General features: G+C 38.3%; 1 protein-coding gene across 2 annotated transcripts in view; it reads left to right on the top strand.

Annotated features, from left to right (window-relative positions):
- Positions 1-26,792, top strand: part of LOC101424574 (tyrosine-protein phosphatase non-receptor type 20-like) — a 164,606-nt gene that overhangs the window by 21,518 nt on the left and 116,296 nt on the right. The window contains exon 2 of one of the 2 annotated variants that reach the window (XM_071215882.1): positions 16,274-16,389. The exons of the other annotated variant lie outside the window; for it this stretch is intronic. The gene's annotated coding sequence lies outside the window, so the exon portion shown is untranslated. The remainder of the gene's footprint in view (positions 1-16,273; positions 16,390-26,792) is intronic. 2 annotated transcript variants of the gene reach the window in all.

Below are 26,792 nucleotides of genomic sequence, written 5' to 3'. Positions count from 1 at the left end.
ATATATGAATTTATGGCTATAAATTTCCCTCTCAGTACCGCTTTTGCTGCATCCCATAAATTTTGATATGTTGTGTTATCATTATCATTTGTTTCAAGGTAGTCATTGATTTCTTTTGAGATTTCCTCTTTGACCCACTGTTTTTCTAAGAGTGTGCTGTTTAATTTCCAAATTGTCGTGTGAAGTCTGGGTCTCTGTCCCTTGCAAATTTCCAGCTTGACTCCACTGTGGTCAGAGATATTGTTTTGTATGATTTCGATCTTTCTGAATTCATTAAGCCTTTCTTTGTGGTATAGCATATGGTCAATCTTGGAGAATGTTCCATGTGCGTTTGAGAAAAATGTATATCCTGCTGTGTTTGGGTGTAATGATCTATATATGTCTATTAGATCCAGCTCTTCTAATATACTGTTCAAATGTTTTGTTTCTTTAGTGATTCTCTTTTGAGATGTTCTGTCCAGAGTTGATAGTGGTGTATTAAAATCCCCCACTATAATTGTAGATGCATCTGTTCTTTCACTTAGTTTTTCCAGCGTTTGCCTCACATATTTAGAGGCGCCCTTGTTAGGAGCATAAATATTTATGATTGTTCGATCTTCTTGACAAATTGTCCCTTTCACTAAAATATAGTATCCTTCTTTGTCTCTCACAATTGTTTCGCATTTAAAGTCTATTTTGTCTGATATTAATATAGCTACTCCTGCCTTTTTTTGGTTGTTGTTTGCTTGTATGATTGTTTTCCAGCCATTCACTTTCAACCTCCATGAGTCTCTGGGTCTAAGATGTGTCTCTTGTAGGCAGCATATAGATGGGTCGTATTTCCTTATCCAGTGTCCCAGTCTGAATCTTTTGATAGGTGAGTTTAATCCATTGACATTCAGTGTTATTACGTTTAGAGAGTTATTTATGGTAGCCATATTTTGGTTGGATTTGTGTTTGTTATATTTTGTTTGTATTATTTTATTTTCCCCTTCTATTTTTGTCTTTCTTGTTGCTTTTACACTCTCCTCCATCTCTGACTGTCCTGTTTTTTCCTTTCTTCCTGCAGAATTCCCTTAAGAATTTCTTGAAGGGGAGGTTTCTTGTTGATATACTCTTTCAGTTTCTGTTTATCTGTGAATATTTTGAACTCTCCATCATTTTTGAATGCTAGTTTAGCTGGATAGAGTATTCTTGGTTGGAAATTTTTTTCCTTTAGTACCTTGACTATATCATACCACTGCCTTCTTGCCTCCATCGTTTCAGATGAGAAATCAGCACTTAATCTTATGGAGTTTCCCTTGTATGTGATGGTTTTCTTTTCTCTTGCTGCTTTTAGAATTTTTTCTTTGTCTTGAGCATTGGATAATTTGACAAGTATATGTCTTGGGGTGGGCCTTTTGGGGTTTATGACCAGTGGAGTGCGCTGTGCTTCTTGGATATGTACATCTGTCTCTTTCAGTAGATTTGGGAAGTTTTCATTCATTATTTCCTGCAACACTCCTTCTGACCCCTTTCCCTTCTCTTCTCCTTCTGGAATGCCTATAATACGTATGTTTGAGCGTTTTGTGTTATCATTCAGGTCCCTAAGTCCTATCTGGATTTTTTCTACCTTTTTATTGACCACTTCTACTATCTGTTTGATTTCCAATGCACTGTCTTCCACATCACTAATTCTCTGCTCTGCCTCTTCTAGTCTGCTGATATTTGCTGCAAGTGTATTTTTGATTTCTTGAAATGTGGTGTTCATTTCCATCATATCTGTTATTTTTTTGTGCATGTCTGCAATTTCCCCTCCAAGTGTTGTCTTCACACTGTTAACCTCTTTCATTACTTCATCAAATTTGTCAGTGATAAATGTTCTGAGATCTTTCATTGCTTGTGCGAAGTCCTGCCTCCCTTCCTGATTTTCAGTTTGTTGATTGGATTCAGCCATGTTTTCCTGATTACTGGTTTGGTTTGTAGATTTTTGTTGCTGTCTTGTCAACATTTTTTCTTGACGGGTTTAATCAGTTCCTTAGCTTCTTTGTCTAGTCTTGGAGATTAATTAGCTGTTGTTTTTGCGTAAGTGTTATATCTTCTCTTTGTCACTTTGTTCTTCTTATTCCAATTTCTTATTGCTAGTTAAGCTCACTTTAAAGGAAAGTATTAGTGCTGGGGAAAGTCAATTGTGTAAGGAAGGAAAAAGTGTGAAGTAGTATTGGTGATATATGTTTACAAAGCAACAATATGAGTTCTGGGAGGATGGAGGTTAGATCATGTAAATTGTGTAGAGTTATAGTAGTAGGAAAGTACCTATAATGAGGTAGAAGACTGAATATGGGAGGAATGTGGTACGTACTAAGAGGCTATTGTTTTCGTGAGAGAGGGAAAGAGAAAAGAAAGGTAATAGTTTCAGGGACGAATACCAGATGGAAAACTAAACAAAGGTATTAGAAATTAAGAGTTAGACATTTTGTGGATCAAAGAAAGGGAGATGGAATATAGGAGAGATAGCAGATGGTCGAGGATATCAAGTTGTAGGGGAAAGGGGATAGTGTAGATAGGCTAAATCTATTCACAGAGAAATGAGGCAGTGGATGGTGAGGAAACCCAGCAAATTTGAGGTATTTCCTGTAGGACCTATTGTATTGTTAAGGTAAAATACTATAAGAAGAATATTGGGGACAAGAAAGAGAGGATTGAAAAAAAAAAAGAACAACAAGAACAACAACAACAACAAAAAATAAAAAATAAAAAAAAAATAAAAAAAAAAAAACCCAAAGAACAGAAACCCCGCCGCCAGGCTCGGCTGGGCTCAGCTGGGCTCCGGTCCCCCGCCCGCCGCCCGCCGCGGCTCGGCTGGGCTCGGCTGGGCTCGGCTTTCCCGCCCGCCGCCCGGCGCGGCGCAGCGCGGCTCAGCTCTCCCGCTCGCCGCCCGTCGCGGCGCGGCTGGGCTCGGCCGAGCTCAGCTGGGCTCTGCCCCTCCGCCCGCCGCGGCTCAGCCGGCCTCGGCCGGACTCGGCTACCCTGGCCGTCACTCGCTGGGGCTCCGCGCGGTGCTAGCTGCCTCGGCTCCACCTACCCAAGGAGGGAATCCTCCACACGTAGCTGGGATCTCCGTGTATATTTCACAGATGGATCCTGTCTGTTACCTTCCCTCCAAATCGATGTCCAGACACCTCCGGAGCAGGAAAAATCCCGAAACAGCTGGTCCCAAAGAGTCTCCGACGCCTCCCAGCCAATTCCCCCCAGGAGCTAGTAACTGGGAAGTTCACTCAGCCGCCATCTTGCCTCCCCCTCCTGAAAAGTCCCAATTTATATCTTATAGACCAGTCCTTTCCGTTACCTTCCCACCAAATCGATGTCCAGACACTTCCTGCCCTGAAAAAATCCTGAAAAAGCCTGGTCCTGGAGAACCTCCAGCGGTGCCCAGCTGCCTCTTCCCAGGAGAGATGGCAAGGCAAACTCACTCAGCCACCATCTTGCCGGAAGTTATATCTGTCTTTTAATTGGGGTATTTAATCCATATAGATTTAATATGATATTGTTATAGTTACATTTGAATCTGTCATCTTTTGTTTCCAATTCATCCTGTCTGTTTTGTGTTCCCTTTTCCATTTTTATTACTTCTTTTGGATAAAGTAATTTTGTTGTTGCTTCAGAATTTATAGTATACATCTTTAAACTATTACAGTTTGCCTTTTAAGTGATTGCCTTAGTTTCTTAGCTGTATGGACAAGAAATACCACACAATGGGTTGGCTTAAAAACAGGAATTTATTGGCTCATGGTTTCAGAGGCTAGAAGACTTGCTTCCTCTTGGGGTAGGCAGTGTTCTGGTTGGCTGCAATCCCTGGCTGGGTTCCTTGACTTTCCTGTCACATGGTGTGTCCTTTCTTTATCTTCCAGGCTCCACTGGCTCCCTGCTTCTACTTGTCCAGTGGCTTTCTCCAAAAAATTTCCAGTAATAGGATTAAAGCCCAGCCTCATTCAGGTGGGCCACACCTGAGCTAAAAATAACATCTTCAAAGTGTCCTATTTCCCATGGGTTCACACCACAGGAATAGATTAAGATTTAGAACATTTTTTTTTCTGGAGTACATAATTCACCCTACCAAAGTGATATTATGCCACTGCACATATGGTGTTAGAATCTTTACTGATAATATACTTCCTTTTCTCCTTGGCCTTTGTCATATTTTTGAGTGTGTATGTGTATGTCTCCTAATATGACTCCCTTACTCCCTTATCTGTTTTTACTCATTGTTTTTGCTCATTGTCTGCTTGTTGTCTGTTTGTTTTTTTTCTTTTGGAGGCCCTGGGAACTGAACTCTGAACCTCTCATGTGGGAGGCATGCACTCAACTGCTTAAGCCATGTTCGCTCCCCTTTGTAGTGTTTTTGTCATGCAACTTACTTTTACAGTTGTAAACTGCACAATACATTATTATTTTTTATTAAATAGTCAATTTTCTTTTTAAGTGATAAGAAAATTTGTGATATATTTTATTTATCCTTATTGTTACCATTTCCAGTGCTCTTCATTCCTTCATGTACATATAGATTTCAATGTGGTATCATTTTACTTTTGCCTAAAGGAATTCATGTAACATATATTGTTTTACAGGTTTGCTGATTAAGGAATTCTTTCAGCTCTTGTATGTCTGAAAAATCTTTATTTTGCCTTTGTTTTTGAAGAGATTTTCACTGTGTTTGTATATTGCTGTATTGTCCATTTCTTTCTATTCTTTAAAATAATTTTTTTTTTTTTATGTTCTTCCACTACCTTTCCACTAGTAGCCTTATCTTTGTTCTTTTATCAATAGCATGTATTTTTTCCTTTGGTTGCTTTAAAAAAATTTCCCTTTATCATTGGTTTTGAGCAATTTGACCAGATGTACCTGAGTGTAGTTTCCTTACTCATTCTTTTGCCTTGATTTCATTGAGCTTCTTGGTCTGTGGTTTCTCGGTCTGTGGTTTCTCATCAGATTTGGAAAAAATGACCATTATTTCTTCAAATATTTTTTTCTGGCCTCCCTTCTTTCTTTGATGGAATCAAACTACATGCATATTAGACTGTTTGAAGTTGTCCTAGAGCTCACTGATGCTCTTTTCATTTTATTCAAAGATTTTTTGTCTTTGTGTTTCAGTTTGGATATTTTATTTCTTTGCCTTCTAGTTCACAAATTTTCTCTTTTATAACAACTTTTAATATTTTTACCTGCTAATTCATCTGTTAAGGCTCAGTTTTGGTTAAGTATTTTCCTTCTTATCTTTGCATGCTAGGTAATCATTTATTAAAAGTTAGACTGTGAATTTTACTTTGTACGTACTGGATATTTTTGTTTTCCTAGAAGTCTTCTTGATCTTTATTCTGGGAGCAGTGAAAGTCAGTTGGATTACTATTATATTTCCTCTCTGTGTGGTTATGCCACCAAATTTATATAGAGGTTTTTTTCTTTAATTTTGCTTTCAATTTTTTAGTGGATCTCATTTTCAAAATTTAATTGTTTTAAAGTTATTTGCATGGTTTCAAAGTTAAATTTACACAAAGCAAGGTTTAGTCCAAAGAAGTCTCTTGTCCAATCCTGTCCCTCCACCCTTTACCCTTCCTTCCCTTATATTTAACTGTTGTTTTAAGTTTTATTTAAAGATTTATTTATTTATTTCTCTCCCCTCCCCCCACCCTGATTGTCTGTTCTCTATTTTGCTGCGTGTTCTTTGTCCGCTTCTGTTGTCATCAGCGGCACAGAAATCTGTGTTTCTTTTTGTTGCGTCATCTTGTTGTGTCAGCTCTCTGTGTGTGTGGCACCATTCTTGGGCAGGCTGCACTTTCTTTCGTGCTGGGCGGCTCTCCTTACGGGGTGCACTCCTTGCTCATGGGGCTCCCCTACATGGGGGACACCCCCGCGTGGCATGGCACTCCTTGCGTGCATCAGCCCTGCATATGGGCCAGCTGCACACAGGGCAAGGAGGCCCGGGGTTTGAACCATGGACCTCACATGTGGTAGACAGATGCTCTAACCACTGGGCCAAGTCTACTGCTGTGTTTTAAGTTTAAAGGTACTAGCTTCCATTTTTTTAAAAATGTTTTGTAATGTGTGTTTGTGTGTGTGTGTATTGGTATTCTCTGTCCTTTCTTTTACTATGTAGTTTATTTAATTGCTTGCTCTATCTTTTGATAATGTTTTGGACATTTGGGCAAATTTTTATTTTTTGATTTTGTTTTAAGTTACTGTTTTACTAATAACTTTATTGTAAGCTAGTTTACAAATTTTAGGTTATGGTTTTTAACGCATTTGTGGGCGTGCTTTTCTAATGTGCCTTTGTTACTTGAAAGGATATTATTTTTCTCCTAATTTCCTTTTTTATTATAACCTTTTATGAGCACTGATCTCAGTGTTTTACTGTTGCTCATGTGTAGATGTGAAGAATTTTCCTATGGCTAAGAAAGGGAGAATGGGTGAGGAGTGCTTTGCTACCTTTGTAGTTCTAGGTGTCCTCTGTTGTTTCCACCAGGTGTTCAAAATGTGTCTTTTTACATGTGCTGGTCTCTTCTTATCCGCATTCCCAAGTTTATTTGGCCCTTCTGTTTCCTTTGATCCTATTTTCCCCCGCTGCTCAATTTGATTTATACTCCCGGCGGTTTCTCTTCACTGTGAAGCCTTGTCCTATAAGAAAACTTTCAGCTGGTTAGTTTCAGGACTTTATAGGATTCCCATCACTCTAGTAACCCCCAGCCTTACTATGTTTCCATTGCACTCATCCAAGAATTGGAGCCTGTAAAGCCACTTCCAGTTTCAGATGTTCTTTGACAGGTTTTCTGAGTACCTATTGGAGATTTGGGTGTTCTGTAGCTTTCAAGACCATCAGAAGTCCCTTTTTCTTTCTTCCCCTTTTCTTCTGTACAGTTGCTGATACTATGCAGGAAGTGTTTGTGGAGTTATGCTGAAACCTTGTTTTGTTGTATATAATATCTATTTTTTTGATGGCTATCCAGTTTGCTCTATTTTTATGGGTAGATTTTAGCAGAGTAAATTGTTGAAATTATGTGAATTTAAATAAGTTTTTGAGTAGTAACAATTCCATAATGTAAGACTGGTAGGATAAAAGATGATTTAGCATATTGGTTGGCCTTATAACCAGGAATGCCTTCTGCACATTTATTGCCCTCTTGTTTTCAGGTGTTCTGGGGTGTTGTGGACACTCAAAATATGCCATAATTCTTAGCTATCTACAATGCCTTGATATGACTAAGGAGGAAGTGGCCACCTGCCTATAAGATCTAATATTTGAGTCACTGTCTTTTTTTCCTAAAGTATGTTTATTCATATTTTTCTAAATCCCTGATATCACATACATGTTATAATATTAACATAAGACTAAGACATTTCATTTTATGTTCTATGTTTCAGTTTACATTAAAGATTATTTTCCAACATATCCAAATATTTCTGTTTAGGGCTACATAGAAAACTAGAATTTGGCCAAATTAGATTTTTCAGCAATAACTTTTGTTGCTTCCATATATGGAAATACTAATCTATTGAGTTGAATCTCATTTTATATTCTTAAAAATTCGTCACCCAATATTCCCATGTCACCTCACAGTTTTACATTGCCTTATTACATATTTTCAATCATAAGGCTTTTTTTTTTTCAAATTTCTGCATATAAATTGTATTATTTTCCAGTATGAGTTAGCTGATGTGAAATCCAGCTGAAGGTTTATCCATCTGATCTTCAGGATGGTTATGTCTTCATTGAAAGAATATTAAAGCTACTAGGAAATGAATGCTCACTGAACACACTCTTTCATGTATGACCTGAAGAGTGTTTTAAACAATGTGAATTCCTACATGCCCTGTAAATGTTGCTGTATGAATAAAGGATTTCATGTGGTTTTCATCGAACAGATTTTCAGCATGAAATATCTGGTATTCCTCCTAGGTGTTTTGTCTTTCTTGTAAAGACTTTTCATGATTATTTTTTGTTTTTAGTGATTATTCCTACACTGAATTTTCTTTTGCAGACCAAGGTTGGTCCTTGAGTAAATAGTTGTACACATCCATTACAAACTTAGTGTTTCTCCTGTTGTGTTCCTTCATTTCATTTAAAGGATAATATAAACTCAGGTATTCCTCCATTAATTAACAATGTAGAATTTCTCTCACATATCATTTTCCTGGTTTCTTTATAATTTTGAAAAGCAGGTGAAGACTCTTCTATTTTTATTGTATTTATATAATTAGTTCACTCATTTTATATCAAACCATCAACAGGTTTTGTAACAACTATGACATTGTATGGATTCTTTACAGTACAGATTTGCTTAGATAAGATGAAGTAGTTATAAGACAAAAAGCTATTCCCTGTTGATTACAGAGTGTTGCTTCAGTGTGTGAGCTCTGTGGTGTGTTAAAGGTTAATTTTATGTTTGCAATCTCCTCTGTATACTGAATGTTAGTGACTGCTGTCATATCCTCAGGTAAGAACATTGCTTGAGAGCTTTCCCATATACTTGTATTTTATTCCAATTTAAGTTATTTTATATTGTGTAAATTAAAAAAAGAAACTTAAGGTCTTCCCATTCATGTTAAGACATTCAGCAGTTTCTTTGTGAGTACACTCATGTCATCTAAGTTCAGAATGAGTGAAAACTTTCCCACATAGACAACATTTATGTGGTTTCTCCTCATTGGGAATTCTCTCATGTTTTCAAAGGAGAGAACAATGAGTTAGGACTTTATGACATAGATGATATTCACATGGTTTCTGTTCAGTGAATTCCCTCATGTTCTCTAAGGTAAGAATAATGATGGAAGGTTTTCCAACATAGATGGCATTCATAGGATTCTCTCCAGTGTGGGTTCTCTCATGTCATCTAAGGCCAGAATGAATGAAAGTTTTACCACATAGGGAACATTCATGTGTTTTTTCCTCATTGTGAATTCTCTCATATTGCTAAGGGCTGAACAGTGAGTGAAGGTTTTTCCAAATAGATGACATTCACAAGATTTCACTTTACTGTGAGTGTTCTCATGTTTTCTAAGGTCAGAACAATGGGTGAAGGCTTTGCCACATAGATGGCATTACTAGGGTTTTTTTTTTTTTTAACCAGTGTGAGTTCTCTCATATTGTCTAAGGACAAAAAAAAAAAAAAGGCAAAGGCTTTCCCATATAAATGACATTCATAGCGTTTCTCTCCAGAGTGAGTTCTCTCCTGTTGACAAAGGCTTGAAAAGTGATTGAAGACTTTCCCACATAGATGACATCCATAGACTTTTTCTGCAGTGTGAGTACTCTAATGTTGTCGATGGTGGGACCAGTAGGTGAAAGCTTTGCCACATAAAAGACACTCATATGGTTTCTCTCCAGTGTGAGTTCTCTCATGGCCTCTAAGTTGGGAACTTGTTCTGAAGGCTTTTTCACATAGATGGCATTCATAGGATTTCTCTTGAGTAATAGTCTCCTGTTTTCTAAGGTCAGAACAGTGGTTCTGTATGTGGTTTTCCCACATACAGCACATTTGAAGGGCTTCTCTCTAGTGTGAAGCCTCTCATGTGGCCTTATACTAGAAGTGTTGAAGAATTTCCCACATAGATGCTATTTTTAGGGTTTCTTTCCATGTGAGTCCTCTTGTGCTGTCTAAGGATAGATTGAAAGGCTTTCCCACATATATGACACTCATAGGGTTTCTCTCTGGTGTGAATTCTCTCATGTTGCCTAAGGGTTAAAGATTGACTGAAGCCTTTCCCACATAGATGACATCCAGAGGGTTTCTCTACAATGTTGGATCCCATGAATCATCTAAGGGCATAAGATTGAATAAAGGTTTTACCATTTATGTGATATTCATATGATTTACTTCTACTGTGAACTGGTTCATGTTGAGTAAAAGATGACTGGTCACTGAAGGCCTTTCCAAATTGCTGAAACAGGGTTTCTTTCCTTTGTGAGTTGACATGTTGAAAATATGTTGATCTTTGTGTGAATTCTTTTTGCAATTACATTACATTTAGAGGGATTCTTTCAAATGTGAAATCTCAATGATATGACAGAAGATACATCTTTCCTGCAGATAGATGCAGATGGGGAAATCCTATTCCTTCACTCCACAGTTCCTCTACTTGCTCCGTTTGGGAAAACACATCTGATTTGCAGACCTGAATACTCACTGAAACCAGATGATTGGTGATCTCCGCTGTGACATCTCTGAACACCTTTCCCTGGGACTGGTCCGGGAGAGCTCATTCTTCTTGGGGGAAGTCTATAGCTACATCTTTAAAGGCCACAGACTCCATAGGTTGCATTGGCAGTTGTCAGCTGAGGGCTATATTCTTCTGCATTTCCTTTACAACCAGAAAACCAGCAGTCAGCCAAACTGTGGAAGGCAGGCCACGGGGGTGATTGGTGAGCACAGGCAGCTTGAGACACTTGCTGGTGGCCTGAGAGGGAGATCTGGTTTTCTGTTGTAGTGGTGGTGGTAGTGGTGGTTGTTTTTGCTTTTTTCCCCCTTATTTTGTTTACTTCTCTTTCTTTCATTTTCTCCTCTTTCTTTATTTTTCTTTCTTTCTACCTTCTCTTGTTTGGTCTTTATTTCATTCCTCTCTTCTCATCTTTCCAATCTTTTATATTTTTCCTGTTTCTTCTATTTCCAGCTTTTAAGTTTTTAATTCCTTTTTTTTTTGAGTGTGATTTTTCACTGTTATTAGTTAGTCTGGCTCTTTTATTCTTCTTCCATCCTTTCTTTATTCTCCTTTTTTCTCTTCCTCTTTCTTTCCTTTTTAGTGAATCTAATATTTCTTTGGTGGAACACGGAAATGTGGATGTTGCCCGACTTGTCCCAGAGTCACCAGTGCTCCCCTGAGCCACTGTCTTTAAGTAGCAGTAAACTCTTCCTATAAGATAACTGCACCTGAATTATGCATATCTGTAAGGGGGAAAGTTGTTGATTTATTTAGAGTAAGTCTAGAATAGTGATTTTTACATCTTTTAAATGATAAAGATATATATAAAATTACTCATAGATGATTACTTAAAATATTATTTGGAACAGTTGTTTCTGAACTTCTTTTAGTGGAAGAACTTTGTTGAAAAATTATGGGAGCCTGAAGGGATCCTGGAGCCCTGCCTTCTGTGTCCTTTGCTTTTCTCTCCTTCAGTCCACCACACTCGTCTCCACCACCACAGCAGCTCTTGAGGTAGCAGTTCAGCACCTCTCTTCTCCCTGCTTCCCTGCAACCCTCTCCCCAGACACACATACTGAGAATGGCTAATAGACTACAGAATGAAATTTCCTATTTGTAACTTTACTATTGGTTATCTTTATAGTCAGAAAAATCAACAATACTAATGCTTAGAAAGAAAAACCATAGTCTGAAAAACAATTCTTAAAAGGTATAAACAGTGCTGTATAATTTGTAATAGTCCAACATACTGGCACTTGGCCACGGGAAAATAGATTTCAGAGGAGGGAACTCCTTTCTCCATAGGACTACAGGAAAGACAGCAAGAGCCATTCAGTATTGGGCACTTGTCTTCTTTCCTGCCCTTCCTTCTAGGCTAATACACGACTCAGTGAATGGGGTACGACAGAACCTTCAGGAGAGTTTGAAGAGCCTCAGCCTGGAGTTAAGAATTGGCCTAGACAAGGTGCTCAGCAGGTCATTTCAACTTATTTATCTTGGCATCTTGTACCCACTGTAAAGTCCTAATGGACTTTAAAGAAGTGGTCTTTGCCAGTATCTGCTAAAGTTTTGAGATGGGCTATAAATAGTACCCCAACTGAATTTACAATAGTTGTTGTTTGAAAATAAGAATTCATTGGTTCTTCTATTATGTCACCCTAACTTCTGAAGAAAAATGTTATGCTTCTTTTGCCTGAGCAACACAAACACTTGTGTTTTCTTCCTCTTATGATCAAATGGGATCACTTTGCATCAGGTTAGACCACTTTTTCTCTCTCCTCAGTTCTGTAACCAGAAACTAGCTCTGCTTTTAGTTTTCCCCCTTCTCAGGGTTAATGCCCTGATTTTCAACACTCTGGCACCTTCCCCAGGAGTTGGAAGGAAACCTTGAACTTTATCTTTTACAGCCCTTCTTTCAGGGACCATGTAAGACTTCTGTGACTTCCCAGAGTTATTGATGTGGCTGTGTGGACTGATCAGGGATGATACACATTTTCATGAAATTAACTAGTTAATTAATCCAACATTTCTTGAGTATTTCCAATGTGCTAGTCACTGAAGAAACAGCAACAATTCTACCCTTAAATGCTTAGATTCCGATTTGTCTGAGAGGAAGCTCAGCTCCGCTGAAGTGGTAGGGAAGGAGGAGCCCAGGAGGAGGTCGGCAAGCCTGTCTGCTAAACCTGTTCCTGTGAAAGCGACGCGAAGCCAAAAATGACAATGGGAAAGGATAAACCTTCAGACAGAAAAGTGTAACCCTCAAAGGGAAAATGGAAGCAAAGAGAAAACAAGCTGAAGTGGTAACCAAGAAACTCAATAAGATTTACTTGCAGAAAATGGAGAAACTAAAAATGAGGAGAGTCCAGCCTCTGATGAAGCAGGAGAGAAAGAAGCCACGTCTCGTTAAATATTGTATACCATGTCATCTCAGTGGTCCATTTCTCCTTTCTTGTATAATCCAGAGGAATATTCTTATCAGCTATTTCTTTTTTTTACATTTTTTAAATTAAAGCTAATAGATTGCAAAGAATGTTACATTAAAAAATATAAGCGGTTCCCATATAATCCACTCTCCACCCCCACCCCTATCATTTTTGTAAGTTGTATTTTTTTGAAAATATATACACACAAAAAAGCTATTTTGTAAATGCAATGTTTTTAGTAGCTCTAGAAGAAACAGTGTTAAGAAGATTGGGATCCCACCTCATCCCATTTTTTAAGTGTAAATGCTTTTTTTTTTTTTTTTTTTTTTAAGGGGGAAGTCATTTGCTCGTGGTTTATTTTTTGGTACAACCAGAAAATAGTGGCTATTGATTTATGGAAGTCTTTGACTATCTTGGATTACAACTTTTTTTTTTTTCATTGTAAAAACCAACACATTTCTGGTGTATTGGATGTCAACACTCCATGGAGGGGTAAGCGGACTTGGCCCAGTGGTTAGGGCATCTGTCTACCACATGGGAGGTCCGTGGTTCAAATCCTGGGCCTCCTTGACCCATGTGGAGCTGGCCCACATGCAGTGCTGATGTACGCAAGGAGTGCTCTGCCACATCCTTGCATAGAGGAGCCCCATGCACAAGAAGTGTGCCCCATAAGGAGAGCCACCCAGCGCGAAAGAAAGTTCAGCCTGCCCAGGAATGGTGCTGCACACACACAGAAAGCTGACACACAAGATGACGCAACAAAAAGAAACACAGATTCCCGTACCTCTGACAACAACAGAAGCGGACAAAGAACACGCAGCAAATAGACACAGAGAACAGACAACTAGGGTGGGGTGGGGGAAAGGGGAGAGAAATAAATAAAAAATAAATCCTTAAAAAGACAAAAACAAAAAAAACACTCCATGGGGCAGGGGTGGCAGTTTTTGTACCCTGTAATGCATATTAACTGGTGATTTGAAATCACAGTCATGCATTGAATATGGTTGAACATTGTTATTAGTCAGGGTTCTCTAGGGAAGCAGAATCAACAAGAGATATCTGTCAATTGTATGTGATTTTATGAGTCTCTATTATGCAGCTGTGGGCATGCACAAATCCAGGTTTTGCAGGCAGGCTGCAACCAGGGGCTCCGATGAAAGTCCAACGAAGTTTCTTGATAAGTTCTGGGAGATGTTGGCTGTCCAAAGACGAGCTGGGAAATTCTCACTCAATGCTGAAATCACTTCCCCTTTTAAGGCATTCAACTGATTGGGTTAAGTGTCACTCACTGCTGCTGGTAATCTCCCTGACTGATGTAACTATAATGAGCTATCTATGATTTACCACTGCAGTAAAGTCAATGGTGACTAAAGTCCATAAATGCCCTTGTATTACAGTTAGCCCAGTGCTTGCTTGACCAGACAACTGGGCACGATTACCTGGCTGAGTTGACACATTAGCCTAACCATCACAAACATTTTAAATTACTTCTATTCCCCTGTTTTTTAGTAGAATTCTTTCTTGAAACCATCCCTTGTCTGAACTGTGTGTACTCTATAACATCCTTGGTCATGGCCATCCAGTTTTTCTAATAACTCTGTTATGTGCTGTGAAAGATTGGAAATGTGTGTTGTGTTTATGATATTGAATTGTGAGTTAGTGGGATATAAAGATGGAACAGCTGATCAGCACTTGAAGATGTAGGTACTAGATAGCCTCTTAAGGAAAACTTACATTCAAATTTTAAGCTGGAAAGTAACTGAAATAACTTTAGAAAAACAACTACATGGCTTTTTAGGTTTTTGGTATGTATATTTAGAATTGTGTTCAGATTGTTCATAATGTCTGTGTACTGAACTTCAAAATGACCAGTAAACCTCAATTATGAAAAGGAAAAAAACCCACAGAACAGTGTTTAACCCTAAGTTAAACCATGGACTATAGTTAATAGTATAATTATAAACATGTGTGTTCATCATTTGTAACAAAGGTACCACACCAGTGCAAGTTGTTAATAATAGGCTGGTATATGGGAATCCTGTATTTTATGCACAATTGTTCTAAAACCCCCAACTTCTCTAATTAAAAAAAATAACCAAAAATCCCCACAGAGATTAGAGGGGAAACACTAATGGCTGCTTACCTAGCCAAATTTGGGAGGAGGCAGGCACTGTATTTCCTGAAAAGTTTTCTTTTGCTTTATAATAAATGAAATAATGACAGTAAGGGTGGGCAGGAGAGGGAACAGAGATTTGTATAATTTATTTTTTAAACTTTATGGACTGCCTCGGCACTCAGTGTACATTTGTTGATGGTGACTTGTATATACTGTTACTTAGGCATTATGCTATGTCTAATTTACTGCAGTAGTTGCAACTTAAAATTGAATTAAATATTAATCATCTTAATGTTGGTATTCTTTTATCTAGTTGTACTATGATATACTAGATAACATGTAAGAGAAGAGAAATTCATCCAGTTGATGGACTTTTGTTTTTCTATAGGATTGTCTCTGATTCATTACCTAACAAGTCCCAGAAATGGGCATGCGTTTCTAATCAAAACTGTTTGTCCTGGAAGCACTGCTGACTGTGGTGGAAGATTTGAAATTGATGACTCTTGGTATGGATTAATATGAGTTTCAGTCTATTCATTTGTTTGCTAGAGAGACCTTAGCTATGTGTGTGTGTGTGTGTGTACAAAGAAGATAAGTTGTTGGGGTGCAGGGCCATTCACATGTTTATTTCATGTGGGCCATTTATTTAAACCTGGTATTTGTGTTAAGAGTTTCACTAATTATCAAGGACTGTCTTAAAATTAATTTTCAGACAAAATTTTTAGAGAGAATTGACTTCAGTTGCCTTTAGTTAAAAATATACCAAGTAGTTGGATGGCAGATCCTCTGGTCCTTAGTGGTTCTTCATTTACAAGGAGGTACTTAAATTCTCAGATATGTGTACAGGGAAAGCTCTTCATTACCAGTCACTGTAGTTCTTCTTTTTGAAAAAGAGATGCCTTTTCTCCTTGTCATAGTAGAATTTAAAAAAAAAAAAGTTTACAAATAATATGTCATTCCACTAAGTGTAAGACTCTTAGTCAACAGTAAGCAATGAGTTGACCAAAGTACAATTTCCCTACGTTATTAAATAAATCTTTGGAGGGCCAGTTAAACATTATCCTTATGTGGCATTAAAAGGAGGTGCCACCTACCTTTTTGCCTTAATGACAAATTTTAAATATTTTTCTTAACATTGTAAATCTCAGAGTTTTTTAAAATGAATCTGTTTAAAACAGTAATTTTTGGTTTCAGGTTACAGTAATCCCATTTCATTTGTAGGTAGCCAGACAAAAAATACTCCAAGTTTTAACAAATGGCAGCAATGTAACATGAGCTTGCGGTCCAATTATGGCAAATATTAGAGGAAAAAATGCTATTTTACATGATAATATTTATTGATTGAATCAAGGTGAACACATTTCTTGAGGACAGGCTCTATAGTTAATTCTTATTTATTATTTCCATATTGAATCCCCAGCATCTAATTCAGTGTAGATGTGCCATTTAAGGAATTAAGTATCCACTGAATGACACTGACTGAATAAATGAGTAATGTGTCAGAGCTGTGAAAACACCAGTTGTCTTATAGAATCCTTGGCTTTGTGTTTGCCCAAGTGAAGGACTGTTGTGTTCTGGCCCCCAGGGTGCTCACTGGGCCTGCCTGCCTCAGGACACCAAGCTCCATATCTGCAGAAGGCTTTGCCCCACCTCATGCGGGCTATGGGGACATGTCTTCATCCAGGGTCCCAGCAGAGTCTGGTAGGTTCCCACGCACTGTTCACTTGGGGAGGGCGTGGGGAGTGGGGAGAGGGGAGGAGAGCGGAGCTTTTCAGACTGAGATGTGCCATCTTGTTAACAGGATGGTTTGGGGTCCCTGGGTCCCCAAGTTAGGTGTTTCTAACAAGCCATCACACTGAAGAGTAACAGTGATTATTGTGTTTTTTGGTCTTTATTTTTCCAAAGAGCATGGGTTCTCTGATTATAAAGTAATACATGTGCATTATAGAGAATTTGGAAGGTACAAATAAGCACAAAAGCACCAAGAAGGCAATGAAAACACCCTGTAATTTGCCACAAGTCTCTTAATATTTCCATATTTTTCTTAGATATGGCTTTAGGGGATATATTTTTCTAAGACTTTTGGTACATAATACTAATGTGATTTCTTTAAATTAGATGCCAGCTCTCTTCCAACTGACCCGTATTGTCATTACCTGCCTCAAACATGAGCAGCTTGCCCTCGTTTTTCATGTCCTTCTATGTTTTCTTGTTCCTTCTGCTTTAGCCCTGTCCCTGTTCCCTCTCCTGCCCACCCTTACTGTCATCAGTGCTGCTCCCCTTCTCTAGAGGTTTAAAGCCACAGCCGTCTGCAGGACAGTCCTTTGCCAGGCTGTTTCTGGGTGTCTGCTTACTCGCAGAGAGATCGGAAACAGCTTTCTTTCTCATTGTAATATTAATTACTCCATAGCAGATGCATTGTTTCCAGTTTTTTCCTCCCTATTATAGACATTACTATTCATACCATGTTAATATTTGTGGCTTTTATTCTTTCGTTGAATTGTTTCTTTAGGATAAATTCTCAAGAGTGGTATTCTTCAACTACAGGTTTAAATTTCACATTGCTTTTGCTCTCTGTTGCTATGTTATTTTCCAGAAGTGGTCAAACAATTTACCAGCATTATTCTATTTACACTGCACCCACACGAGCTTTTGGTGTTATCATAGCAAGAAGAGACCTGATAATTTATTTGTGAAATGATGCCTTGAGCTTCCTTTGATTTATATTTCTTTGATTACCATCCAGGATTATTTATCTCCTTTTGTTGTAGCTTAATTTTCTTTTTTATTTGCTTGATACTTTTTCTTTTTTGTAGTAATTGTGCATAAACAATTCTGTCAGTTAATAGTTGGTCTCTTCTGACCTATTCAAGAATCTGATGAAATGATAAATTTTACTAAAGTCATTTTAAGTATGATTTCCACTCAGAGTCTTCCCTATTTTACACAGACACTCTGTACCTTTATTTTAGCTTCCAATGAAAGGGAAAAGGCAAGCTAATAAAAAGATAGTTGAGGCACCCATTTAATACATTTCATTTGTAAATTAATATTAAGTGGCCAAGCTAGGTGGATTGTCTTTAAAGAAATTACAATGGAAGTAGCAACTTTTGTTATATTTTATGGGCAGAAATTTTGAGATTCTAAATATATTTTTCTGTATTCAAAAAGTACTGCATCATGTTATGTTAATTTATAGTTCTGCTCTTCATTGCCACCTAGTGAATGGCCTCTTAGGGAAAAGGAATGCTTTGCAAAATTGAAAGGTTAGACAGATAATAGATGGAGAGCACCTGGTTACTTTAACTGAATTAGTCATTAGCCATAGACACAGTACTGAAATCACTAATTAATAGCATTTACAGTAGTCTTGGAATCCCAGCTGGAATTTGTATTCTCTTTTTGTTGCTCCTGTGAAGCTTTATTTATATGCTTATTTGAGTGCTTATTTGTTGTCTCATTCCATTTAATTTTATATTTCTCTAGTGGAGTGTTAGCTCCCTGAGAAAATAGGCTGGGTCTTTTTCATGTTCATTTAGGCAGGCTCAGTACTTGGTATGCTGTAGAAGGTTCATAAACATTTGTTGGGTTGAACATTTCCTCAGAGCCACTCTTGGTGGTGTAAGCAACCAGAGAACAAAAGTACTACTAAAAAGAAGTTTCTACAGTACGTTGTCCTTTAAGAAACTACTGATTAAAAATCTTGGTTTATGGCATGGTTCCTAATACTAAACAGATGGAGTGTGAGCCCTTAGGAAAGAACGTTATTATCTTTAAGAACTGGCTGAGTTTCTTTAAGTCAAGGTGGGCTAACCCAGCTTCTGACCGGAGTTGTGGAGAGCAGCCCTGGGTCATGAGGACGTCCACCTCTTCCTGGTGGGGCAGGCACTCTTCTTCCTAGTTATTAAAACCACCAAACCCCAGGGAATTACTTGCTTTAAGTACTTTGTGTCCTTAAAGCCACACTCCTCTTAGGAAGCCAGACAGAGGGGTGCTTGAGCCTATCATTGTTTTCTGTAATCTAAAACCATCCCTTTTTGATAATAAAAAGGGTAGGATGCATAGGAAATGTGTTAATACTTACCAGTTCAGCAAGATCACTGAAATGTTCCATTGGTAAAAGCCTGTGTGAAGGTCTTCAGCCTTTTCCATCTTTCAGACTCCTTTAAAACTTAGCCACGATAACCTGAAATTGCTCCATCAGGTCCAATATTCTGAATTACATAGGACCTTATAGGACCTGAGCCAGTGATCCCAGGGTTTATGTTACTTATCCTCAATTTCTGAGTAACCTGGGAGAGGCTCACCCTTTCTAAAATGCCCAGACTACAGTTCTCATTCTATGCAATGACCTTGCCAAAACAGACTCTTTGTGCTGGCTCACCTTTATCTCCCCCAGTCAACCCCATTTTTTCAGAAGAGATGTTTCTTTGTATGCTTCCCACTCATGTGTCTGAGAGAGGGCCATATTTATTATATCTTGCACTTAGAAGATTCTCCAAGATCATGTCCACCTATCAGTAAGCCAGAAGGGGCATTTAAGGAGTCACTGGGAAGTACTTTGGGTACTGTGCCTTGTATGGATAAAATAGTAGGCTATAGAGCTACCATTTTAAATGTACAAGTAGTTAAATTGGCATACACATCTTTCATAGTAATAACGTTCTATATTTGATCTAGTGCCATCCTGATTCTGGCCCTTGGTCAAGGAGTCTCAATCCACCAATAAGGATTTTAGGATACCCCTCCAAAGACTGTTTACTAAGCCTCAACTGACACAGCATGGCTCTCCAGTAGACAGTATCGAATTAGGCAATCTAGACTCACTCACCTCCCATGAAATCTCTTTCACCTGACCATTCAAGAAACTCGAAGACTACATTTTGGGTTCTTCCCAAATTGCTAAAGTAATGAAGGTTGCCACCTTTCTGCCTACCATGGCTTCATTCATGTTATCCCTGTCTTTCACTGTCAACTGGCGTCCCTTTTCGACCATATCCAGCTCCTTTGGACATTGCCTTGCAGCCAGTACTTTCAGGATGTGCTCCACACACTGCCTCCACCAAGACCTGCTCCAGCGCCTGAGCCAGGAGGAGAGATTGGACAATAGAGGAGTACATAGGGACATTATCTCAAATAGATTTTCTTTGGGGTGGGATCTCAACATTGGGAAAAAGAACATCCTGTCCTTATCCTGAGGCAGTACCATCTGTGAATGATAAGACTTGGAGGAACTCTCCTAGCCTAGATTATCAATGAATTTGGGAAAGTACCTTGCCCATTATACTCTACTAATCTAGAATACTTGATGAAAGGGTTCCCAACCATAATGGAAGTTCTTTGTTTCCCAGGTATATTGGTCAGCTAAAGGGGTACTGATGCAAAATACCAGAAATTGGTTGGTTTTTATAAAGGGTATTTATTTGGGATAGAAGCTTTCAGTCACAAGGCCCTAAAGAGTCCAACTCAAGGTACTATAAGAGGTACTTTCTCACCCAGAGTCTGTTGCCACATGTTGGAGCAGGATGGTGGGCGATGCCTGTGAGGGTTCTGTCTTCCTCCTCCTCCCAAGGCTCTGTGGTCTAGCTTCTTCCAGTCTCAGCCACAGACTGGGACAAGTCTTGGCTCTTTTCCAAGGTTTGTTTCTCTCCAGGCTCAGCTGCTCTGCTCTCTCCACAAGGCCAGCTGTAAACTATCAGGGGAACAGCTTGACTCTCTTCCTGGGGCCTCTGCTATGTCTAATGGAGCCTTCACTCTTTCCTCATGTATCTGCTTCTTTGTGTGCTTACTTCCTGGACTCCAGGATCAAAACTCCAACTTTCTTCTTTGCCATGTCATTTTCTCTGTGAATACTACTCACGTACTACTGATGTGGCCCAGTCAAAGCCTTAATCATTATTAATCAAGTAAAAGTGAAACCTCTGAATCCAGTTCAATCTAATATGCCCAGAGGAACAAACCAGTTCACAACATAATGCAATATATATTTTTGGAAATCATAAATATTTTCAAACTGCTACACCAGGTTTGTCAAGACCTGGGAATGGTATTCATTTTCTAGAGAAATATATAATAAAATGGATCACACAATGACAATACAAAATTCCTTTTTTCTAGTTAACATTCTGGACTAGGCACTACATTCTGGGTTGGAAAAGGAGAAGCAGGTAAATGTTTTTCCAAGGAGATTATAAGATACTGTAGACATTTATATATAGGTAATTGTAATACAAATGGGAATCCTTAAACAAGTTTAAATAAAGGAATAAAATTAAAATTTGTGTTTAATGTTAAAATTTTAGCTCTAGAATAACATGATCAAGGTAAACTGTACTTAAAATATTAAAATATATTCGATGGGCAATTGATGTCTTCTTTTTTTTTTTTTTTCTTGGCCAGCTTAGCTAGAGGTTTATCGATTTTGTTTATAATTTCAAAGAACCAGTTTTTGGTTTTGTTGAGGTTCTTTATTTTCTTATTTTCAATTTCACTGGTGTCTGCTCTAATCCTTATTATTTTTTTCTGCTTTTTTGGATTTAATTTGATCTCTCTCTTTTTTTTTTTTTTTTTGAGTTTCCTAAGGTGGAAGCTTATATAAACAACTTCAGATGCATCCAACAAATTTTGGTAAGCTGTCTTTTCATTTTTCTGTAGTTCAAGATATTTTTAAAATTTCTTTTGAAACTTCTTCTCTGACCCATGTGTTATTTATGTTTTGTTTAAGCTCCAAATATTTTGGAATTTCCAGCTATCTTTCTGTTATTGATTTCTAGTTTAATTCTGTTATGGTTTGAAAGTTGCGTTCTTTTACATTTATTGAGGGGTATCTTATAGCCCAGTATGTGGTCTGTCTTGGTGAATATGCCATGTGGGCTTTAGAAAAATGTATATTCTATTGCTGTTTGATGTTTCTGTAGATGTCAATGAGATCCAGTTGATGGATGGTGCTCCTCAGTTCTAATATACCTTTACTGATTTTCTGCCTGATGAATCTGACAGTTATTCACAGAGGGATATTGATGTCTCCAAATATAAAAGTGGAGTTGTCTATGTCTCCTAGCAGTTCTATTAGTTTTTGTATCACATATTTTGGTGCCCTGTTGTTAGGGACATACATGTTAAGAATTGTTATTTTCTGGAACATTGACTCCTTTTTCATTATGTTATTTCCCTATATATCCTTGATAATTTTTCTTGCTCTGAAATACGTTTTGTTTGAAATCAATATAGCTACTCCAGCTTTCTCTTGATTAGTGTTAGCATGGTATATCCTACTCCATCTCTTTACTTTTATCTATCTTTGCCTTTGTATTTAAGGTGAGTTTATAAACAAAATATAGTTGGGTCTTATTTTTTAATCCAGTCTACTAGTCTCTATTAACTGGTACATTTAAGTCATTCACATTTAAAGTGATTATTGATATCATTCAATTAATATCTACCATATTTTTAACTATTTTTTATTCATTGTCATTGTGCTCTGTGTCTTCCAGTCTTTTTTCCTTTTCTAATTTTAATCAAGCATTTTATACAATTCCATTGTCTCTCCATCTTAGAATTTCAATTATACATATTTTTTAAAAAATTTAATGGTTTCCCTAGAGGTTACAATATACATTTACAAGTAATCTGAGTCCACTTTCAAGTAACACTGTACTGCTTCATGGGTAGTGCAGGTACCTTATATAACAGAATAATCCCAATTCTCCCCTTCCATTCCTTATAGCAACCATCATATATTTAATTTATCCATAAACTATAGTCATTGTTGGTATTATAATTTTGAACAAACTTTTATTTGTTAGGTCAGTTAATCATAAGAGAAACAAAATATTTTACCTTCATTTATTTTGTTCTTAACACTCTTCCTTTCTTTTATAGATCAGAGTTTCTGACCGTTATAATTTTCTTTCTCTCTGAAGTGCTTCTTTTAACATTTCCTGCAGGACAGGTCTGTTGGTAACAAATTCTCTTAATTTTTGTTTCTCTAGAAAGTTTACTTCTCCTTCACTTTTGAAGGATAGTTTGCTGAGTTCTATAATTCTAGGTTTTGTGTGTGTGTGTTTTTTGTTTGTTTGTTTGTTTTACTTTCAATGCTTTTAGTATTTCACTCCACTCTCTTCCTGCTTGTATTGTGTCTGGCGAGAATGTGATGTAATTCTTACCCTTGTACCTCTATAGGAAGGTGCTTCTTTTTCTATGGCTTCTTTCAAGATTTTCTTTTTGGCTCCGACTTACTTATATTTGAATAGATATGCCTAGGGGTAGGTTATTTTACATTTATCATGGTTGGCATTTTCTGAACTTCTCAGACCTGTGGTCTGTCATTAATTTTGGAAAATTCTCAGCCATTATTAATTCAAATAATTGTTTCTTTTTTCCTTCTGGCCAATACCTGCATTATGTGCATGTTACACATAATGTAGTAGTCCCACAGGTCTTAGATATTCTGTTCCACTTTTTCAGTTTTTTCTTTCTCTGCTTTTCAGTTTGGAAGTTTCTAGTTACATATCTTCAAGCTTACTGTTTTTTTCCCTCAGCTGTGTCAATTCTGCTGATGGGCCTATCAAAGGCATTCTTCATTTATGTCACAGTAGTTTTGATTTCTAGTGTTTCTCTTTTATTCTTTTGTAGAGTTTCCATCTCTTTGCTTATGTTACCTGCCACTTTTTGCCTGCTGTCCACTTTTCCCATTAAAGCCCTTAACATACTAATCAGTTATTTTAAATCTTGCCCTAATAATCCCAAAACTGCTCTCATATCAGTCTGACACTTGCCGTGTCTCTTCAAATTGTGTGTATTGATTTTTTTTTTTTTTTTTTTACTTTATGCATGCCTTGTAGTTTTTTATTAAGAGTGAGGCATGATATATCAGGTAAGAGGAACTGAGTTAAATAGGTGTGCTTAGTGTGAGGTTTTATGTTTATCTGGCCAGAGTTAAGCTATATTTATTTTTTGCTGTAGCTGTAATAGAAGCTAAAATTTCCTGTGGTGTTCTTGTTTTTATCTTCCCTGTTGTCTGTGGGTTTCCTGGTATACTACTTCTAAAATACAGTTTGAGTTTTGCCATTTTCAACACGAATCCCCTATTTTCCAGGAACCCTACTGATGTGGTTGTCAGAGGTGAAGGGAGGGATAGCTCTACAGTCCTGTGACTAGGTCTCATTCTTTTAATGAGCTGCTGCTCCTACATGGTGACCATCCCAGGTGCTTTGCGTCTTTTTAAAAAATCACCCCTTATTGGATAGTAGGGACTGGAATTGGGTATTTCCTCTTCCCCATGTCAAAAGCTAGACATGGAATTCGGTATTCTTCTTTCACTGGGTTGGTTAGGTTCTGATAAAACTCAAGTAGGTTGGTTCTGGTAACTATCTTCTTTCGAGGGCAGCCCTTTATAAAAGAGAGGAGAGCTCTCTGGGCTTTTTTTTTAAGATTTATTTATTTTTCCCCCTCCCCCACCCTGCTGTTTTTGCTGTCTGTGTCCATTTGCTGTATGATCTTCTGTATCTGTTCCTCTTTTTGTCTTCGCTTCTTCCTCCTACTGGAAACAGAGGGGATTTGTTTTAGTTTGCCAAAGGGCTGTCTATGCAAAGTACCAGAAATCTGTTGGCTTTTATGATGGGGATTTATTGGGAGTAGAAATTTACAGTTCCAAGGCCATGAAATGCCAAATCAAGACATCAGCAGAGATGCTTTCTCACCAAAGTCAGCTGCTGGTGATACTGGCATTGTTGCCACATGGTGAAGCAAGATGGCTGCCCCTCTCTACAGAAGTCTCTGCCTTCCCCTCCAGAATCCACCATCTCTTGGAGCTCAGCTGTGAGCAATCAAGCATAAGGCTTGTCTGTTTCTTTTTGGACCTCAGCTCTTTGAGCCTCTTAGGGGCTTCTGTTTTCCTGCAGTTCTCTCTCATGGCAGAGTCAAACATGGCAGCTCTCTTTTCCTATGTCTGTCTCTCTGTGTCTCCCTTTATATCAGACCCAGCCAGAGGGTTAGACTCAACCTGAATCACACCCCGATGATGTACTCCAGTCAAATGGATCTCACATCCACAGGAATGGATTAGTTTAAAACAATCTTTTGCTTTTTTGGGTTCACACAGTTCAAACTGTTATACTCCACCCTATGAATCCCCAAAATATATATTCTTTCCATATGCAAAATACATTCATTACATCACAATATTTCAAAAGCCTTAAATCATTTCACTGCAATGCTAAGTATAAGATTTCATAGAAATCAGTTATAGGTATGCAGTTTGTCTTGGGGAAATATTCCCCTCTGGCTGTAGACCTATGAAACTTACAAAGAAATTATCTGCTTCCAATATACAAAAGAGGGGCATATATAGGATAAACATTTGCTTTACCATAAGGAGAATTTGGAAGGGAAGAAATGTCACAGGTCCCAATAGTTTTGAAAACTTGCAGGGCATACTGCATTAGATTTCAAAGTCTGAGAGTCATCCTTAAGATAATGGTTTCTTCTCCTCAGGGCCTCATGGGAGCCCATCCTTTCCATGGGTTTGCCCAAAGGCCATACTTTCAGCTCCTCGTTCCTCAAGCATCTGGGTGGAAACCGAGCTACCGATGTTACCCACCAAGGACATTGGAGTGATGGCCACACTTTCCCCAATCTCTGGGGGACAGTCTCATTCCTCTTAGTACAGTGAAATGGCAGCAATATTCTCTCTAATCTTTGGCACAGAGGCCCAACCCCCTCAGAGAAGTGGAGTGTTAACCTCACTCTCCCCAACCATTGGGAAATATGCTCCGCCCTCTCGGTAGCCTGGGGAGACCAAACTCTCCCTTAACAATGTGCTGGAACATCCGTCCTCTTCAAAGGCTGGGACAAACTCACCTTCTCTGTACATGTGGGTGGGGTCTCTCTCTTGGCCCAAGGGAATATCTTAATTCCAGGCTTCAGCTACCATGGTTTTCCTCTTGAAGCTGTTTCTCCCTCAGTCTCTCCCTTCCCTGACTTTTAGTTCAGGCTGACAGTGGTTTTGTTCATACAGCTCTCACAGAAAGCTTGTTGGTTTAGATGAAGCTCACAGGGGTCCAGGCATCAGACAGTAGGACTTTCCACCACAGGTCCTTCCTGGATAACTGCGTTTCCAATCTTAACTTACAAGCTCCCCGTTTAGTTAAATCCTCACATGGGGCACTATCATCTGGGGGCTTGTTTTCCAGAAGCTTAGAATTTCCCAAATCAGTCTTTGGTTTCTTTGTGCCCAGCAATTTAGTTCTTAGTTTATCTCTTTCCTCTCACATTTTTTTGTAAGCTGCAAGGAAAAGCCAGGGTGCATTTTCCACATTTACTTTGGAAACCTCCTCAGCTAAATGTCCGAGATTGTCATTTTCAAATTCTGCCTTCCATCTAACTTCAGGAGTCAATTTTGCCAAGTTCTCTGCAACATTAAAACAAAGATCACCTTTCCTCCAGGTTCAAATAATAGTTTCATCATTTCCTTCTAAGGCCTTATCAGCACTATATTTAGCATCTGTATTTCCACCAACAGTCTCTTCAAAGCAGTCTAGACCTTTTCTATCAACTGTCTCACAATTCCTGACAGCTGAACTCCAAGAGATGGTTTTATAAAATAAAACTGTTCCAGCATTTTTGGTAATTGCAAACAGCATGACCCACTCTCCTGGTACCAGTTTCTGTTTTAGTTTGCCAAAGGGCTAAACCTTCCAATTCTACCACCTGAATCCCAAAAAGCCATGTCTTTTCCATGTGCAAAATACAGTATTTCAAAAGCCTTAAATCATTCCAGTTCCAGGGCTGTGAAAAGTCAAAACCGAGGCACCACCAGAGATGCTTTTTCACCAATATCAGCTGCCACGTGTTGAAGCAAGATGGCTGCCAATCTCTGACAAGATTTCAGCCTTCCCCTCTGGGTTCACCATCTCTTGAGCTGCTCTGTGGGCTCAGCCTCTTGAGGCTTCATGCTTAAATGATCCTCTAGCCCTCTCTCTTACATGACAGGATCAAGCATGGTGACTTCCTTTTCCTGTGCCTGTCTGTGTCCCTCTCTCTCTCTCTGTGTATCTGTTTATATCAGCCCCAGGAAGAGATTGAAGAATCAAACTGAGTCACAG

The sequence above is a fragment of the Dasypus novemcinctus genome, chromosome 6 (assembly GCF_030445035.2).
Source record: "Dasypus novemcinctus isolate mDasNov1 chromosome 6, mDasNov1.1.hap2, whole genome shotgun sequence".
NCBI lineage: Eukaryota > Metazoa > Chordata > Mammalia > Cingulata > Dasypodidae > Dasypus > Dasypus novemcinctus.
This window is presented reverse-complemented; position numbering and strand designations above follow the sequence as displayed.